Here is a 13,563-nt window from a genome sequence, read left to right on the forward strand (position 1 = left end):
ATTGTAAAAGAAATTGCAAGCAGGCTTTTGTTTTCCAACTTATTTTATACTGCTAGACATGAACTAACACATAGCACTCAGACCTCAATGCTGCTGTTCTTCTTCAGCCAAGTGACTCATTCATGTTTCTGCCTTTTTCTTTAACTATCTTATGACCACAGTAAAATCCTTAATAAAATCTTTAGCCTAAGGATCAGATTCAAAGATGCAGCATTATCTTTGAATCATAACCTTTTCCACATTACATATTGAGTCCAAAGATTACATACTTGAGTTCAAAGATTCTTCTGCAAATCATTGGAATTGATTTGGTCTGGAGATTTTATTTGGTGGTTGAATGTAGGTTTGTTTAATAAAAACACATCCCAGGAATGGGTTTTCAGCAGTTACTGTAAACTCACTTCATACATTTGTTCATTTTTGCACTTACAGCTTTCTCCTGCTTTTCAGAGTCTGGAACTACTCAGCTTTATGTTGTCTGTTTCTTATTCCATGGATGTAGTTCAAGAATGCATCTTAAGGCTTGGATGAGATGTTACTTTCACCAGCAATCTCGGAAAATAATGCATTAAGACAGTAACTATTTAAAGTGGATCTTAATGCTTCCATAAGAACCTTCCCTTATCTCTGAACAGAGGATGTCTTCCTTTTTTATGAGACATCTTTTTTTTATAAAGTAGGATAGGGACAAATGTCAAATGTGCATACAGAAAACATGCACAAGCCATTTTAAAGTGTCTTGTGTGTTTAATTTCATTTGACTGTAATTGTTGGGCATAGAAATCCAGAGATTTTGTCTATTATCAACTTATTCTCTTTATGAAAGTAATCTGCTGCTGATGCACCTCAGTCTCCACACCAGTGAAGGTTACTGGAAGAAGGGAAAAGCCAATGCCCTTCTCCAAGAACAGGAAAGACACCAAACACTTACAGACCTCTGTGCTCCTGCAATGTCCCAATTAGCAAACAAATTTGCTCAACACAGAGCACCAAGTACCAGTGCAGCCCACAGGGAGTGAATGCTATGCTTTTGATGTTCTGACATCATGCCTGTCTCCCTGGTGTGGGAGAGCCCATTACACACTGGGAAACACAGTGGTGACAGATCATAACTCTATTGCTACTTGAATGGTGCCAAGAAGTGAATGTGAAGCTGTGGGATTACAGTAGTGAATTAAGCCAAGTGAAAAACTGCATGGTATCAGGACTAGAAATGTAAAAGTGGACAAAGCTGCTGTTGTTCTGCCTGTGTACAAGCGGAGACCAGATGGAGTTTCTCATGCACAGAATGATATTTATCTGAAAACTACTTCATTAGCTTTAATTGACCAAGGAAACCTAAACTGTGAGTTAACTGCAAATGTAGCAACAAGAAGGAGCACTCAGCAAGAGATCAGTTGGAATAAAAAAATATTTTTCATACAGAAAGAGATAACCCTTAAGGCAGTACCAGGGTTTGCTCTGTGGAAGAAAGTGTATCAAGCTGAGCAATGGAGGACAATATTTGTAAAAAGAATTTAAAAAATCACAAGAAAGGCATTAATTGTGCTTTCTGTGACTATCGATTTGTTTTGTAGAAGCCCAATATTATGATAAATTAATACATATTTTGAAATTTCAGTAATAGGTGTAGTTTTGCATTTGCAGTACAAATAGAACTGTACATTGGCTGTAAAAACAGGACAATCCAGGTTTAACATGGTTTTTTTGGCACAGTTGTATTTATGAACCAGTTTTTTTGCACATCCAGTGTACATCCTTTTTCTCATTCTAATAACAGAAATACAAAACATGAATATCTTTTTAACTTACAAAACTTATTAAGCAAACTGATGATATTTTGAATTAACATAAGGTAAAAGCTTGGGTCACATAAAGTTCAGCTGAGACTTGCTCATTCATATATTTCCTGTCTTGCTGACTGTTTTAAATTAGCTATGGAAATTGCACAGTCAAGATGAAGAATCACATGCCTTCCAAGGTTTAAGATATAAAACAATAGCTTTACCTGCCTTTTTCATAAGATTTTTACAATATCTGCATTCTAGTTTTTAATATTTTCCCTTTGGCATCATTTTTATGCTTTTCCTAATCTTACTATTCTGACTCATGAAGCTCTCACCTCATAAGTCTCTGTTTGGGAGAGTAGGTATGTACTAAACCCCAGCAAATGAAGGTATTGCTTCAAAAAAGAAATCACCCAACCACACTTCCACCCTTCCTTACGCAACAAAGGGTGGGAGTGTGGTTGGGTAATTTCTTCTTTCCTGGCTGTATTTTGTGTTCTGCGTAGGGGTTCTTTTGATAGCTCTCAGAAGTCATTAAACAGCATGTGAATAAAGTCTAGCTAATTTCCAAGGAATACACAAAATAGTATGTAAATTCACCTGTGTCATCTAAGTTGTAAACTGGTTATGAATATGCTTCACGCTGATGATGTCAGGACATATGAATATTTCACCTTTACAACTACTGTGCTCCAGTTTTTCTTTGAAATTTATTTTCTTTTTTTACCTTATTGATTCATTTTTCTTTGATGGGAAATATGATCTAAACCTGTTATAATCTAATATTCTTTGGATTGTGATACATGAACAGAAATATTTCTTTTACATGATCCAAAGCTCCTTTTACTTTTTCTAAATTCCTATTTTTGTGGCTGGAGATAGCCAAGCCTAATAGGTTGTAATGAAAGACTCTGAAAGCAGAACTCACTGCAAGTATATCAATTTCAATGGCTGAGATCTAGCCTTCAAATATTGTCGAGTTACAGTGTCATTAGTTTGCTTCTTTACTCATCAGTGATATCCTCTTTGCTTTTTCTCTCTTGTAAAACTCCTTCTTTATCGCTTCTATGCACTTCTGCATAAATGGAAGTGCCTCCCAGTCTATTCTTTTAATACCCTTTCTCCCAAAAATCTCAAATTTCTGAAACCTAACCTAGTTATCTTCACCAACTGCTGTTTTGTTTTCATCTTAAACCTGTACCCACGTCTGATACACAGAACCAAGAGATTTGGGTGCCCAGTGTCAGGAGTAGTGTTCTTGTGTCACAGGAACATATAGCCCCAGAAAAATTCCTTGTGGAACTTTACATGGTGCCACATAAAATGGGTAGTGAGGTTTTTCCACTGATCACTCAAAATTTAAATCAAAGATTACCTCAAGATGAAATGAAGGTTAGCTCATTTTATTTGGTTACCTGCAGCAGAGGTTAAGAAATCTCCATTATAGGAAAAGGTTGTTCCGTGGACACAATGCAGCAAGACAATGGTAACATAGTGTTTATACATTATGTTTCCTGTGTCTCTAAAGAGTGAATATACAGCCTGTTAGCCTATATGTAGTGAATAAACAAAAACATGATATTGGCTCAATCTCCAGGAACAATTAGTAAAGTGTTTTTGTAAAAAGATCTGCAGCATTTTGAAAATATCACTGAAGGCTGACTCACATCAAATTAGTTCCACTAAAAACAATTCAGTTCCAGATTCTGGAGACTGTAGGTGCTTATTTTTTCATCTGAAAACTTCCATTCCTCCTAATTGAAATTTTATTTTTTCAGCCTCTGGACTTACATGTTAAATGGAAAGTGTTAGAGCACATACTGTAAGCATTACAAAATTTGTGGTGATCCAAGTCCTTCTTTTCCTTTCTCCTAAAAAGGAAATACCAGCTTTGGAAACTTACAAAAATGGTAATAGTGGTTACAACCTATTAGCAAACCGCAACAGACATTTTAGTTGAGAATGAATCTTTGTTTTTGTCCTTCTGAAAGATTGCTCACTGTTTTGCATCAAACTTGACAATGTCTATATTCTAGTACTCTTATCCTCTTCCCCATTGCTTTTCAGACTGTTTTTGATTTGATTCAAATGGTCAACAGCAAAATTCCTTTGAGTTGAATCAAGGCTTGCTCAAACTTTTTTTTTTTATGATGAGGACTAAACATGAAGGCAGCAATCTGTTTTCAAAACATACTCCTTAAGATATCCTGTATGATTTGTCATAGCATTTAAAATCTGCTGAACCACGTATAAAAGAAAATTAGGTGGCCCTGGAACATGACACAATCCAAATGATTCCTAGTGTAAAGAATCCAAGAGTATCTCAAGGAGATGTTGAATCTGTGGGAAAGTTGTGGTTACAGGTGGAAATTATAGTAGCATCTCTGTATTGTTAACAGTACAGGTAATTCATGAAAAAGGAAGAGCTGGACTTGGCAAACTTGGTTAGTTCATTTCCTATTGTTTGTAGATACTAATGCTATAACAACATAGACCTGCTTTGAAAACCATTGGGCTCTAAACACCTTCCCACAATCTAAGCATTACCAAAGTCTGTCTGCATTCAGAGCATTACAGTTTAAGGTCAGAGGGGATGTTAAATCATCTGTATTCTGCTGTATAACCAGAATATAGCATTTGACCTTCTGATAGTTTTTGTGACTCTGGACAGAAACAGATCTACTAAGGGATAAATGGCCTTTGCCATGAAGATGGGGCAGTTTGGGAGCCACTTAATGTGCAGCTGTTAAAAATATTGCCCATTATCATTTCTAGAATTAAGTGCCTTGGATGAATCTGCTGCTACTACAGAAGATGCTTTTATCCACCAAGTTTAAAACTTCATGAGCAAGTAAAACTTGATAGACAGTATCTGTTATATCATTGGCTACCTAATAGTATCTACTCTGACATTAGTTGTCTCTTAGTTCAGGAGCAACTGTATGCTGTATGAGATTTTTACATTATTTTCCCTAGGACTGGTGGCAGGTTAATAGTCTTGAGGTAGAGACAGCATCTACCTATTTATAGTCCATGAACAGTAACACCACATCAGAGTTCTGGTATTCCCAGCTCATGAAAATGGATTGTAAATGAACCATAAATGAACCAAAAAACTCTTACATGTCTTCCTGAGTTGTTTAATTACAAATTATTATGACAACCAAATCTTGAAGTATTTGTCACTAACATTTTTTTTGGTTTTTTTTTCCTCAGAAAGAACGAGATATAATAAAAATACATCAGTCTGAAAAAGCAAATCTACTCCTCTCCAAAGTCAGAGAAACAACTATTATTTTTATTCATATTTAATTATTAACAATTGTCTTGTGTCTTTTTAGTTGTGTTTCCATAACATTACTAGAATTTATTTTCCTCATCAAAAACTCCATTTTCTTCCAACTGTCTTCAGCCATGCTATCTGTGGATCTGTCGCTGATATATTCAGTGCAACTGTTTTATTTTTTCCTTATTACTAATATGTACAGGGACACTATTAGAGATACTTAATCTTTCTGTTTTTCTTCATGTCTCATAGTTTTTTTCCCCTTCTAATTATGTTTTTTCAACTGAAAAAGCAAGTTATGGCTAAAACTAGCCCTTTTTGGGTGTTGTATCAAGAAGCAAGAGGTATTTGAGGACACATTATTAAATTCTATTAAAGTATAGGTACTCTTATTTTTCTTACCATTTTTTCCTCCCAGACAAATTTGTTCATCCTTTTCCTGTTTGGAGACATTGAGCTCCTCTGAAAGACTGGCTGGAAATACGCTTTTGGCCATATTAAATGGTCAGCTTTGGCAACCACAGATTCCAATCCAGTGATTAAATTATCTTTACTCTTTATAAGGAGATCCAAGGTGAATTAACCTTACGCTGTATGCAACACCTTTTGTCTTAGGAATTGTGCAGGGTTGAGAAACTCTAAAAATGCTTTACTACAGGCTGCATGGCACTGCTAACAGCATCTCACAAAATCAAATTTCCCTGACTACTGTGACTCAGGATTCTGAGGAGCCCTGCCCTGGAGTAGTAGCAGGAGGCAAGACACATTTAAGCAATCCAGAATGACATTAGACCGTTATCTTTTGGAACCTAAACTGTGCCCTTGGATCTCCAGTCCAGGAAATAATCAGTCTCCTAAGTAATATCCTCACACTGTGTAAACTGTCTGAATAGTCCTTTCTGGAGCCTTCTCTTAGCTGAGTATTGAGCAGAATATTTGCAAAAATATGTCACAGAAATAGAGCCAAGCAAAATGAGATGCACAAGTCTGGAAACCGTCATGATCCATTAACCCACAGGTATTTTCCATTTTCTTACCACCTCTAAAAATCACAATAATAAAGTAGCCAAAATAAACAATTATTTGAAAGGTCAAATAAAAACTTAGAAGACAGTTCTCTGATTCCATTAGACCATCACCTGAGGCCTCACTGAACAGTTTTCTTTTTCTTCAATCAAGCAAAGCTTTTCATACATAATTTATAAGTTATATACATTGGAAAGGAGAGAAACTATTTAAGCCTTTTTGTGTCACAGGTGTTCATAAACTTATTTTGAATGGACACAAATATTCTTAAGGTCTAAGCTGATCTCCATGCATCCCAAGTATGGCCCAGCTGCACTAACTTTTCCCTCATCCTGCAATGTTTTAAGGAGAATATAACATTTCCCAATTAAACTTGTTCATATCTCACAGATTTCAGTCCTCTGTCTATTTAGCTTAACTCTTTTTGCTTTACCTCATTTTTTTTTTTTTTTGCACTTCAGTAAGCACCTAGCAATTGTATTTGGATAATTCTGTATCTGTATGTTTATATAAATGTGAGTCTGTTTATTAAATGGTAGACTGGAATCCACATCTAGCTCTTCAGTTTCCCAGTAGACCTTTTAATGCTTTCATAATATTTTAATTTTTTTTAATATAAATACATTAAAGGGAACAGTATTTTGAAAGATGCTGCATCTTTTTGGAATAGTGACAAAAAGCTAACTCAGGGGGAATGTCTTCCCTCCTCTCTTCTCAAAGGGGTTACAATGACTTTTGGGTTGTGGGTATGGAAGGTAAATCACTGCAATCAAATACTGTAACTCTTTCAAGGTCCCAGTCAGATTGGAACTCCATTTTATCAGCTGTTCAAAGATATAAAAAACCCAGAAATAAACTTTGCTGTGAAGGGTTGGAGAAAGCATTGCAACTGACCGAGAAGAAAAAGTAAGGAAAGCATTCAGATAGCAAGCAAATTAACAGCATTTTCAATATTTGGGTAGATAAATGCAAAATATTAATGTCACCAAAAAAAATTATTGTATAAAAGGAAATTGATGACTTCTCTCCCATTTAGGCTTTACCTACTCCAGTAAAGCACATAATGAACCAGACACTGGCAAGAAGTTCTTTATAGTGTTAGTTTATTAGCTGGTTTTGCATGATGCAAGCCTGAACTGAACAATTCCTAGAGAGGCATTGAGACTTACCACTCTCAACAGAAAGCTTAAATGAAGCCACCATGTTCCATGAGGCAAGAAAGACTTAAAACAGAGATGGGGCTAAGTCATGTTCCAGAGGTGGAAAATGGCATGGTTTCACTTAATGAGACATGTGTAGCTTTAGACTCTGGAATATAACCTAAGCCATCAATAAGAAGGTAGATATTCAGGACCTAAAGTATGCTGACATGACCTGATAAAGAACTTGAATTTTATCAAATAATGATTTCATGGCTTCCACCATTTTCACAAAATTTAGGTGTGTATGCATGTGTGTGTTTATATTGACACATCACTCTTGCTTTATACTGACATTTTGAAGAAGATATATGGACTATTTTTAATTTTCAAAGGAGAAACAAATATGCTCCAGAAACAAGATCTGATTCCAAGATTTAGCAAAGTAATAAAATTTAAGTAGAAAAGCTGGTTTCATGTAGAACTGCTGACACAAACTTAGCTTCAGCCATACCAGTGAGCAGCACTATAATTTAGGTAATTTTCTTACTCCATAGGTAACTTTTAGATAGACACAGATAATATGACTAGTCACTTGTGGAATAGCAAACCCATTGCTCTTTTTCAACCTCATGAAAATAGAATGAGACCTAGGATCCCATATTTGTAATAACTTTACTCATAAAGGAAAAGCTTTTACACTGTGCTTTAGCAGTTAAATCTTTGCCATGATTATGGACTTTTTAGCACAACCATAGTTGAAAAACTCTGAAAGCCATCAGATTAGTGTTGGCCCAGACTGGTGTCTTTTCTAGGGAGCCCTCTTAAGGGTCATTCTTTCAAGCAAGTAGGGAACAGATGTGCAGGTGATAGCCCACAACATTTTGATTCAAAGCTTGGTGAAGGGAAGAAGGTGTTTGCTTTACCAATTAGCAGGAAATCCTTTTTCTGAAAGCCACTGCTGATGACTTGCCACATACTCACATCAAAACATTTTTTGAAATGTGCTTTCCAAGGTCTTGGAAAACAGGGTTTGGGGTCCTAATTAACTCTGGTGGTGTTGAAGATTTTACTCCAGCCTCATTCACATTCTCCAGCCACACTGCCTCCACCCATTATATTCAAGCTGAATCCCTGGTCCTGGCTCTGTTGTAAGTATGCTGTGCCTAGTTTTGTACCTGACATTATATTATTGAATTGATATCTGAGCTTGGCCTTAAGCTTGCCTTCCCAGTGGACATCCACAGCTTCTCTGAGCAACCCCTTCCAGTGTCTCTCCAGCCTTAATTTAAATAACATCTTCTTTACATCCAACCTAATTCTACCATCATTCAGCTTAAAAATTATTGCACTTTATCCTGTCACTACAGGCCATGGTAAAAAGTCTCTGTTTTATAAGCCTCCTTTATACAGTGAAAGGCTGCAATAATGTCTCACCTTCGCCTTTTTTTCCCCGGAACAATTCCAATTCTATCAGCATTTCTTTGTAGGAGAGGTGCTCCAGAGCTCTGACCCTTCTTGTAGCTCTCCTCTAGTCCTGCTCTATCAGCTCTTTCCTGTTCTGGGGACCCCAGCATGGAATGCAGAATTGCAGGTGGGATGTTCAGGGATGTGGAGAAGAGGAGCAGAATTGACTCCCTGGATACAATGGCCATGCTGCTTTTGATGTCTTCTTCAGTCCCTGTTAATACTATTTCTCTCTCAGCTCTGCTGAAAAAATCCTTGTGCTGTTACATTTTTTCAGAGTGTAAGAACCATTCCCACTGTCTAAGACATAGGGAAGACAACAATCCTATGTGTCAACATTCTAACAAGTTCAAAGGGAATATTACCACTTCACATTAGTCCTTTGACAGCAACAAAGAACGAATCTATTTAACTTCTTCCATCCCAATCCAATTATCTGTATCTGTTAAAGAGAAATTCACCCAATCTGCTCTATCTCTCTATAATCTACACATGCAGTGGCTCCCCTGCATATAAAAAAATATTGACATGTCTTTAAAGAATTTGGTGCAGAAAATGAACAGTAAATGATAGAAAAATAAATTATACCCAAAAGGTTAATCTTTTTGTTTCATTTTTGTGATGGCATGATGGGATATTAAGTCACTCGAGGCTTAGTATCTCTCAGTCACTCTCTGTTAGCAACACTTCAAACACAGTGCTTTGTTTCAAGAATTCATTGCAATGTGTCCATGTTTTCCTTCCATGTTAGAATGATGTGTATGGACAAACCTCTGAAGTTTTATTCTCAGAAGGGAATAAGCCTTTTGAAGCACTTCTGTTGTCTGGTGTTTCTAGCACAGGCAAGCAGTAGTTTGAATTATTCTGTCTTTCATGTCAAGATTACTTTATCATCTTGAATATCAGCATGTTGAAATTTCTTTTATTTTTTTCCCACACTCTGGAATTTGGTTTATTCTTTACAAGCTTTTGATTCCTGCAAAGATTCAATACCTTGAAATTAAAAGATTAAAGGATTCAGCTTCAGAATGCTACATGATTAGCTTTAATTGGTTCAGTTTTTCTGCTGAAAGGGCTTTCTAACATGTGCTTAGTAGCAGACACATGGTCCTTATTTTCCATGCCTTTATATAAGGATTTGAACACTTTCAAAAATTACTCTGTAGAGCAGGACTAGCCTAATTTATCGCAATTAAAGTCTTCATCTGGAAACAATAATGTAACTTGTATAAACCTGAAGTTTCAAAAATAGCAACAAAGTCCTTAAGTTTTTTTATTTAAATATAATATATACTTTATATACTAGTTGAAAAGGAATAAAAGGTGTAAGTATAATTTATGATAAATGTACTTCAATGCTGTTAAAACAGCAACATAAAGAGTTGGGAAAATTTTGCTTATTTTCATGTTAAATATGAATATAGAATGTTTTGTAAATTGTGATATTTTATACGGAATCAGAATTGGAAGAGACCTTTGGAGATCATCCAGTCCAACTCCCTTGCTAAAGCAACTTAGAGCAGGCTGCACAGGAACTTGTCCAGGTGGATTTTGAAGGTGTACAGAGAGGGAGACCCCAAAACCTCCGTGGGCAGCTGTTCCAGTGCTCTGCCATCCTCAGAGTCAAGAAGTTCTTCCTCATGTAGACATGACTCTTCTGGTGGTTTAATTTATGGCCACTGCTCCTCGTCCTGTCGCTGGGCACCACTGAAAGAGTCTGGTACCATTCTCTTGACAGCCAGCTTTGAAATATTTTTAGGTATTGATGATATCTCCTCACAGTCATCTCCAGACTAAACAGACCCAGCTCCCTCAGCCTCTCCTCATCTCAAGAGAGATGCTCCAGTCCCTTTGCTAAGGGTACATTCTATCTCTGCATCCAGGAATATCCAGAATAAAGCAGTATATATTTTACTACCCATTCTGCCAAAAGCTCGGAGCAACACAGCCTATCCATTAATATTTGTGCATCTAAACAAAATATCATTCTATTTCTGACGAGAAATCACCATTTTCAAGTATTCAACTTCTCTCCTTCTGGTTGTGAGCCAAAGACAGTACCTGGGACATTCCTTGGCATAAAAATTTCCTGCATGGAAGTGGTTTAGACAGTTTTTTTCATTTGTTTGTTTGTTTGTTTGTTTAAGAACAGCCTTTTGTATTTAAAAAGTGGACAGCATCTTTTTTTTTTTTAATTTCCCTTCAAAATTGATGCCCATCTGTATTTTTCTGTTCCTCCTACTGAAAAATATTGGAGCTATTCATGTGGGTAAGTGTTTGCAGATGCAAGGCCTACAATTATTGCTGCTCTTCAAAAGCTTCTTTACTGTGTTTCCTGCAGCAGACATACATGTGGATATAGAAATACAACCATCACTGCTTCTCATCACACTGGTATAATTTTGTTATTAGTTTTCTGCTATACTCTAAAAAGATGTGTGAATAATATATATATATATATATATATATATATATATATAAGTAAAACAATACTGTTTCTCATAGTTGTGCCCATTCTTTCTCCCACAGATTTAAGTCCAATTTAAGCAGGCAGTAACAGAGTATTAACATTCTTCTGGGCTGCTGATTTAAGACACCCACATAGAGGTAATCTCCAAAGCTTTCAAGCAGCATAATGTACACACTGAGTAAGGGAACTGCCTGACAAAGCAGTTTTGAAGAAACCACATCTTTATATCTCAGCAAGGAAAGTGTGGAGTTGAACAGGCAGGGTAAACAGCCTTCTGTAGTGCCTGTATCCAGACTGATCCTCTTATGCACTTATGGCTCACTAACAGCCCTGAACTTCCAGAGCAGGAAGCAGGGCAGGAAGCCAAAGGCTGGTTTGTGTCACTTCAAATGCAGCCATTGATGAGTCTAGCTGTTCAAGTGTTTGTGTTGAGTGTAATCCAAACAGCTAAACAGTTCTTGTGCCTTTCCAGGACATCCACAGAAACTTTGCTCTTTTGCAGATGGAGCTGCTGGAGCATTGTTAAGATAATGTTTCATGCTAAAGTTTATAAACTATTTTTAATCTCACTCTTTCATTTTGAAGATGAGGCAGTTAGTATTGGACATCTACCTCACAGCCCATGTTTTCCCTCTAGTGCTCTGCAACTTTTCACTAACATTACTCCTTAATTTATTTTCTTTTTTATTGAATGAACTACTTTCAGCTAAATTAGGCCAACTCTTTTGAAAAAAGCAACAAAACCCACAGATGTGGACCAGCCTATGAAGCAAAACTGACTTCAGAGCAATCTCTGCATACAGAGAGAATGAGCAAAAACACATCCTTGTTCAAAGCAAGAATATTTGATTGTGGATGTACAAAAAGGCTATTGATTTCACAGTTCTGCACCTCTGACTTAATAAAAACAGAAAACCAAAACAGCTGAGTATGTGAGTTTGTTTTACCCTCTTCTCAAAAAGCCACATAAACCTTTTTCCTTCTGGTTTTCTCCAGATAACAGTAACTTTGTCACAATACCTCAGTGACACTAGATGGCACTTCAGAGTAGTGCTGGGATCAGAAAGTCTGTAAACTTCTCTAGTTATTTTGCATATGATATAAGAGATGCAATAAGTTAATGTTTGCTTTGAGTAAACACAATTTGTCAACTTTCTCCTATTTTTTACATATGAGTGTGAGGTAGAAAATTCTATCTGTTTCAAAAAAATACCTAACATAAGCAGAAATAGATTATAACAAAGTAGTTCACTAGCATCTAAAAAACCCCCCAAAAAACCAAAAAAATTTAAAAAAAACCAAACCCCAAACCAAATTATGGGCCAAAGAGCTGTTGCTAGACCCTGTGCTTAGAGGATTTTAGAAACAGTTTGTGGAGCCAACTGAAAAAAAATGTATGGTCCTGGAAATGAGAGCAACACTCTGATGCCAAGAATTCAAGAGCTGATCCTTTCCAGGAAATGCAATTAAGTTTAGTGTCATTTATACATCAGCAACTGAGTATATGATAACTGTCCATAACCTGGTGCACTCGAGGAGAAACCAGACTAAAAATTGCCACAGCCTTGCCAGCAGTAAGGGATAAGATGCTTTAGGCTGCACTAGGAAACAAGACTGTTACTCTTTATGTGCTTGAGTCCAAGTCATGATCATTTACTGTCTTCATACTTTACAAAGACATTGGGGATGCACTGTTGGGCCTGAAGGCTTTTTACTTTAGTTCTCTTATTTCTTTCCACCCAATTGTTTATAGATTGTTTGTGTTTGTTCCTTTATTTCTTTTCATTTTTGCTTTCCTTCCTTTGTTTTTGAGTGGAAGAGCCATCTGTTTTGTATTTATATGAAAAACAGTTTTAAAAGTACTGGCCTTCCCACTGCTTTGAAGTCTCTGCAGATGCTGTGCATGGATAGAATCCCATCAGTCAAACATTGCTGGTGTGGCTGCACAAATTATGGAAAAACAACAAGGTGTTTACCTTTCAAATTTGTCATGATCTTGCTTAGGTCCCTTGTTATAGGATTTGCTTATTCTGTTTCATGGAGCAAGACTAGGAATCAGGAAAGTCCTGCTATCTTTGCAGCCCTTGGTTGTTAGCAGGGAATGTTTTTTACAAGGAATAACTTGTGCTTAACACCAAGCAGCAAGCTTGATAGGGGATATCATGGGTACTACAGAAGAAGAAAAGACTCAGATATTTCCTTCTGGACTTAAAGTTTGTTCTAATTTGAAAGAAAAGTCTTTGTAAGTGAGATTTTAAAACTATGGATGAAGAAATGGAAAGTTGTACTTGTGTTTACATGATGCTTTATGTGATTGTTATTATTTGTTGTGTGAATCTCTTCCTGTAGCCATGTGCATACAAACCATGTGGAGTTTTTCAGGCTAAG

Source organism: Lichenostomus cassidix, chromosome 1Aa (genome assembly GCF_008360975.1).
Source record: "Lichenostomus cassidix isolate B80296 chromosome 1Aa, HeHo_3.0, whole genome shotgun sequence".
Taxonomy (NCBI): domain Eukaryota; kingdom Metazoa; phylum Chordata; class Aves; order Passeriformes; family Meliphagidae; genus Lichenostomus; species Lichenostomus cassidix.